Genomic DNA, 7,045 nt, shown 5'->3' with positions numbered 1-7,045 from the left:
AGCTCCCATCCCTCCAGGACCAGGAGGCGTGTGGGTCGGATCACAGCTGACTCTTCTCACCCTGGACACAAAATATGCTCCCCTCTTCCCTCAGGCAGGAGACTACGGTCCATCCAGACCCACATCAACAGTTTTTCCCCCTCGGCCATCAGACACGTGAACAAGAACAAGATCTGACAGATCAGTTACAGTTCATCTTATTCTATTCTGTCTTAGATGTCTTTTATGTGGCACCACTGCGCCAGGTGAAATTTATGTGGCACCACTGCGCCAGGTGAAATTTATGTGGCACCACTGCGCCAGGTGAAATTTATGTGGCACCACTGCGCCAGGTGAAATTTATGTGGCACCACTGCGCCAGGTGAAATTTATGTGGCACCACTGCGCCAGGTGAAATTTATGTGGCACCACTGCGCCAGGTGAAATTTATGTGGCACCACTGCGCCAGGTGAAATTTATGTGGCACCACTGCGCCAGGTGAAATTTATGTGGCACCACTGCGCCAGGTGAAATTTATGTGGCACCACTGCGCCAGGTGAAATTTATGTGGCACCACTGCGCCAGGTGAAATTTATGTGGCACCACTGCGCCAGGTGAAATTTATGTGGCACCACTGCGCCAGGTGAAATTTATGTGGCACCACTGCGCCAGGTGAAATTTATGTGGCACCACTGCGCCAGGTGAAATTTATGTGGCACCACTGCGCCAGGTGAAATTTATGTGGCACCACTGCGCCAGGTGAAATTTATGTGGCACCACTGCGCCAGGTGAAATTTATGTGGCACCACTGCGCCAGGTGAAATTTATGTGGCACCACTGCGCCAGGTGAAATTTATGTGGCACCACTGCGCCAGGTGAAATTTATGTGGCACCACAGCGCCAGGTGAAATTTATGTGGCACCACTGCGCCAGGTGAAATTTATGTGGCACCACTGCGCCAGGTGAAATTCCTACTTTGTCAACCCCTTCTCAAACAATGGCAATAAAACTTTTGTGATTCTGATTCTGACTTGCGATGGTCAATTATTGGCCATTTATTGAGAGTATTATAGGCAGTCTATCAAATTGGGGTCAAGGTTGCTTTTATAAATATATGTAATGGATATGAAATTAGGGCAGCACGGTGGAAAAAAGGGTTTGTGCGTCTGCCTCACAATACAAAGGTCCTGGGTTCAATCCTGCGCTCGGGATCTTTCTGTGTAGAGCTTGCATGTTCTCCCCGTGACTGCCTGGGTTCTACTCCGGCTTCCTCCCACCTCCAAAGACATGCACCTGGGGATAGGCCCCTCCCACCTCCAAAGACATGCACCTGGGGCTAGACCCCCTCCCACCTCCAAAGACATGCACCGGGGGATAGGCCCCTCCCACCTCCAAAGACATGCACCTGGGGATAGGCCCCTCCCACCTCCAAAGACATGCACCTGGGGATAGGCCCCTCCCACCTCCAAAGACATGCACCGGGGGATAGGCCCCTCCCACCTCCAAAGACATGCACCAGGGGATAGGCCCCTCCCACCTCCAAAGACATGCACCTGGGGATAGGCCCCTCCCACCTCCAAAGACATGCACGTGGGGATAGGCCCCTCCCACCTCCAAAGACATGCACCTGGGGATAGGCCCCTCCCACCTCCAAAGACATGCACCTGGGGATAGGCCCCTCCCACCTCCAAAGACATGCACGTGGGGCTAGACCCCCTCCCACCTCCAAAGACATGCACCTGGGGATAGGCCCCTCCCACCTCCAAAGACATGCACCTGGGGATAGCCCCCTCCCACCTCCAAAGACATGCACGTGGGGCTAGACCCCCTCCAACCTCCAAAGACATGCACCTGGGGATAGGCCCCTCCCACCTCCAAAGACATGCACCGGGGGATAGGCCCCTCCCACCTCCAAAGACATGCACCAGGGGATAGGCCCCTCCCACCTCCAAAGACATGCACCTGGGGATAGGCCCCTCCCACCTCCAAAGACATGCACGTGGGGGTAGGCCCCTCCCACCTCCAAAGACATGCACCTGGGGATAGGCCCCTCCCACCTCCAAAGACATGCACCTGGGGATAGGCCCCTCCCACCTCCAAAGACATGCACGTGGGGCTAGACCCCCTCCCACCTCCAAAGACATGCACCTGGGGATAGGCCCCTCCCACCTCCAAAGACATGCACCTGGGGATAGCCCCCTCCCACCTCCAATGACATGCACCTGGGGATAGGCCCCTCCCACCTCCAAAGACATGCACCGGGGGATCGGCCCCTCCCACCTCCAAAGACATGCACCTGGGGATAGGCCCCTCCCACCTCCAAAGACATGCACGTGGGGCTAGACCCCCTCCCACCTCCAAAGACATGCACCTGGGGATAGGCCCCTCCCACCTCCAAAGACATGCACCTGGGGATAGGCCCCTCCCACCTCCAAAGACATGCACCGGGGGATAGGCCCCTCCCACCTCCAAAGACATGCACCTGGGGATAGGCCCCTCCCACCTCCAAAGACATGCACGTGGGGCTAGACCCCCTCCCACCTCCAGAGATGCACCTGGGGATAGGCCCCTCCCACCTCCAATGACATGCACCTGGGGATAGGCCCCTCCCACCTCCAAAGACATGCACCGGGGGATAGGCCCCTCCCACCTCCAAAGACATGCACCGGGGGATAGGCCCCTCCCACCTCCAAAGACATGCACCTGGGGATAGGCCCCTCCCACCTCCAAAGACATGCACGTGGGGCTAGACCCCCTCCAACCTCCAAAGACATGCACCTGGGGATAGGCCCCTCCCACCTCCAAAGACATGCACCTGGGGATAGCCCCCTCCCACCTCCAATGACATGCACCTGGGGATAGGCCCCTCCCACCTCCAAAGACATGCACCGGGGGATAGGCCCCTCTCACCTCCAATGACATGCACCTGGGGATAGGCCCCTCCCACCTCCAAAGACATGCACCTGGGGATAGGCCCCTCCCACTTCCAATGACATGCACCTGGGGATAGGCCCCTCCCACCTCCAAAGACATGCACCTGGGGATAGGCCCCTCCCACCTCCAAAGACATGCACCTGGGGATAGCCCTCTCCCACCTCCAATGACATGCACCTGGGGATAGGCCCCTCCCACCTCCAAAGACATGCACCTGGGGATAGGCCCCTCCCACCTCCAAAGACATGCACCTGGGGATAGGCCCCTCCCACCTCCAAAGACATGCACCTGGGGATAGGCCCCTCCCACCTCCAAAGACATGCACCGGGGGATAGGCCCCTCCCACCTCCAAAGACATGCACCGGGGGATAGGCCCCTCCCACCTCCAAAGACATGCACCTGGGGATAGGCCCCTCCCACCTCCAAAGACATGCACCTGGGGATAGGCCCCTCCCACCTCCAAAGACATGCACCTGGGGATAGGCCCCTCCCACCTCCAAAGACATGCACCTGGGGATAGGCCCCTCCCACCTCCAAAGACATGCACGTGGGGCTAGACCCCCTCCCACCTCCAAAGACATGCACCTGGGGATAGCCCCCTCCCACCTCCAAAGACATGCACGTGGGGCTAGACCCCCTCCAACCTCCAAAGACATGCACCTGGGGATAGGCCCCTCCCACCTCCAAAGACATGCACCTGGGGATAGCCCCCTCCCACCTCCAATGACATGCACCTGGGGATTGGCCCCTCCCACCTCCAAAGACATGCACCGGGGGATAGGCCCCTCTCACCTCCAATGACATGCACCTGGGGATAGGCCCCTCCCACCTCCAAAGACATGCACCTGGGGATAGGCCCCTCCCACCTCCAATGACATGCACCTGGGGATAGGCCCCTCCCACCTCCAAAGACATGCACCTGGGGATAGGCCCCTCCCACCTCCAAAGACATGCACCTGGGGATAGCCCTCTCCCACCTCCAATGACATGCACCTGGGGATAGGCCCCTCCCACCTCCAAAGACATGCACCTGGGGATAGGCCCCTCCCACCTCCAAAGACATGCACCTGGGGATAGGCCCCTCCCACCTCCAAAGACATGCACCTGGGGATAGGCCCCTCCCACCTCCAAAGACATGCACCGGGGGATAGGCCCCTCCCACCTCCAAAGACATGCACCTGGGGATAGGCCCCTCCCACCTCCAAAGACATGCACCTGGGGATAGGCCCCTCCCACCTCCAAAGACATGCACCTGGGGATAGGCCCCTCCCACCTCCAAAGACATGCACCTGGGGATAGGCCCCTCCCACCTCCAAAGACATGCACCTGGGGATAGGCCCCTCCCACCTCCAAAGACATGCACGTGGGGCTAGACCCCCTCCCACCTCCAAAGACATGCACCTGGGGATAGGCCCCTCCCACCTCCAAAGACATGCACCTGGGGATAGGCCCCTCCCACCTCCAAAGACATGCACCTGGGGATAGGCCCCTCCCACCTCCAAAGACATGCACCTGGGGATAGGCCCCTCCCACCTCCAAAGACATGCACCGGGGGATGGCCCCTCCCACCTCCAATGACATGCACCTGGGGATAGGCCCCTCCCACCTCCAAAGACATGCACCTGGGGATAGCCCCCTCCCACCTCCAAAGACATGCACCTGGGGATAGGCCCCTCCCACCTCCAAAGACATGCACCTGGGGATAGGCCCCTCCCACCTCCAAAGACATGCACCTGGGGATAGGCCCCTCCCACCTCCAATGACATGCACCTGGGGATAGGCCCCTTCCACCTCCAAAGACATGCACCTGGGGATAGGCCCCTCCCACCTCCAAAGACATGCACCTGGGGATAGGCCCCTCCCACCTCCAATGACATGCACCTGGGGATAGGCCCCTCCCACCTCCAAAGACATGCACCTGGGGATAGGCCCCTCCCACCTCCAAAGACATTATGTTAGATCCACTATGGACTGGACTCGCACACTATTATGTTAGATCCACTATGGACTGGACTCTCACACTATTATGTTAGATCCACTATGGACTGGACTCTCACACTATTATGTTAGATCCACTATGGACTGGACTCTCACTATTATGTTAGATCCACTATGGACTGGACTCTCACACTATTATGTAAGATCCACTATGGACTGGACTCTCACACTATTATGTTAGATCCACCATGGACTGGACTCTCACACTATTATGTTAGATCCACTATGGACTGGACTCTCACTATTATGTTAGATCCACTATGGACTGGACTCTCACACTATTATGTTAGATCCACTATGGACTGGACTCTCACACTATTATTTTAGATCCACCATGGACTGGACTCTCACACTATTATGTTAGATCCACTATGGACTGGACTCTCACTATTATGTTAGATCCACTATGGACTGGACTCTCACACTATTATGTTAGATCCACTATGGACTGGACTCTCACACTATTATGTTAGATCCACTATGGACTGGACTCTCACACTATTATGTTGGATCCACTATGGACTGGACTCTCACTATTATGTTAGATCCACTATGGACTGGACTCTCACTATTATGTTGGATCCACTATGGACTGGACTCTCACTATTATGTTAGATCCACTATGGACTAGACTCTCACACTATTATGTTGGATCCACTATGGACTGGACTCTCACTATTATGTTAGATCCACTATGGACTGGACTCTCACACTATTATGTTGGATCCACTATGGACTGGACTCTCACTATTATGTTAGATCCACTATGGACTGGACTCTCACTATTATGTTAGATCCACCATGGACTGGACTCTCACTATTATGTTAGATCCACTATGGACTGGACTCTCACTATTATGTTAGATCCACTATGGACTGGAGTCTCACACTATTATGTTAGATCCACTATGGACTGGACTCTCACACTATTATGTTAGATCCACTATGGACTGGACTCTCACACTATTATGTTAGATCCACTATGGACTGGACTCCCACACTATTATGTTAGATCCACTATGGACTGAACTCTCACTATTATGTTAGATCCACTATGGACTGGACTCTCACTATTATGTTAGATCCACTATGGACTGGACTCTCACTATTATGTTAGATCCACTATGGACTGGACTCTCACACTATTATGTTAGATCCACTATGGACTGGACTCTCACACTATTATGTTAGATCCACTATGGACTGGACTCTCACACTATTATGTTAGATCCACTATGGACTGGACTCTCACACTATTATGTTGGATCCACTATGGACTGGACTCTCACACTATTATGTTAGATCCACTATGGACTGGACTCTCACTATTATGTTAGATCCACTATGGACTGGACTCTCACTATTATATTAGATCCACTATGGACTGGACTCTCACACTATTATGTTAGATCCACTATGGACTGGACTCTCACACTATTATGTTAGATCCACTATGGACTGGACTCTCACTATTATGTTAGATCCACTCTGGACTGGACTCTCACTATTATGTTAGATCCACTATGGACTGGACTCTCACACTATTATGTTAGATCCACTATGGACTGGACTCTCACACTATTATGTTAGATCCACTATGGACTGGACTCTCACTATTATGTTAGATCCACTATGGACTGGACTCTCACACTATTATGTTAGATCCACTATGGACTGGACTCTCACACTATTATGTTAGATCCACTATGGACTGGACTCTCACTATTATGTTAGATCCACTATGGACTGGACTCTCACTATTATGTTAGATCCACTATGGACTGGACTCTCACTATTATGTTAGATCCACTATGGACTGGACTCTCACTATTATGTTAGATCCACTATGGACTGGACTCTCACTATTATATTAAATCCACTATGGACTGGACTCTCACACTATTATGTTAGATCCACTATGGACTGGACTCTCACTATTATGTTAGATCCACTATGGACTGGACTCTCACTATTATGTTAGATCCACTATGGACTGGACTCTCACACTATTATGTTAGATCCACTATGGACTGGACTCTCACACTATTATGTTGGATCCACTATGGACTGGACTCTCACACTATTATGTTAGATCCACTATGGACTGGACTCTCACACTATTATGTTAGATCCA

Source organism: Nerophis ophidion, linkage group LG13, assembly GCF_033978795.1.
Source record: "Nerophis ophidion isolate RoL-2023_Sa linkage group LG13, RoL_Noph_v1.0, whole genome shotgun sequence".
NCBI classification, from domain to species: domain Eukaryota; kingdom Metazoa; phylum Chordata; class Actinopteri; order Syngnathiformes; family Syngnathidae; genus Nerophis; species Nerophis ophidion.
This window is presented reverse-complemented; position numbering follows the sequence as displayed.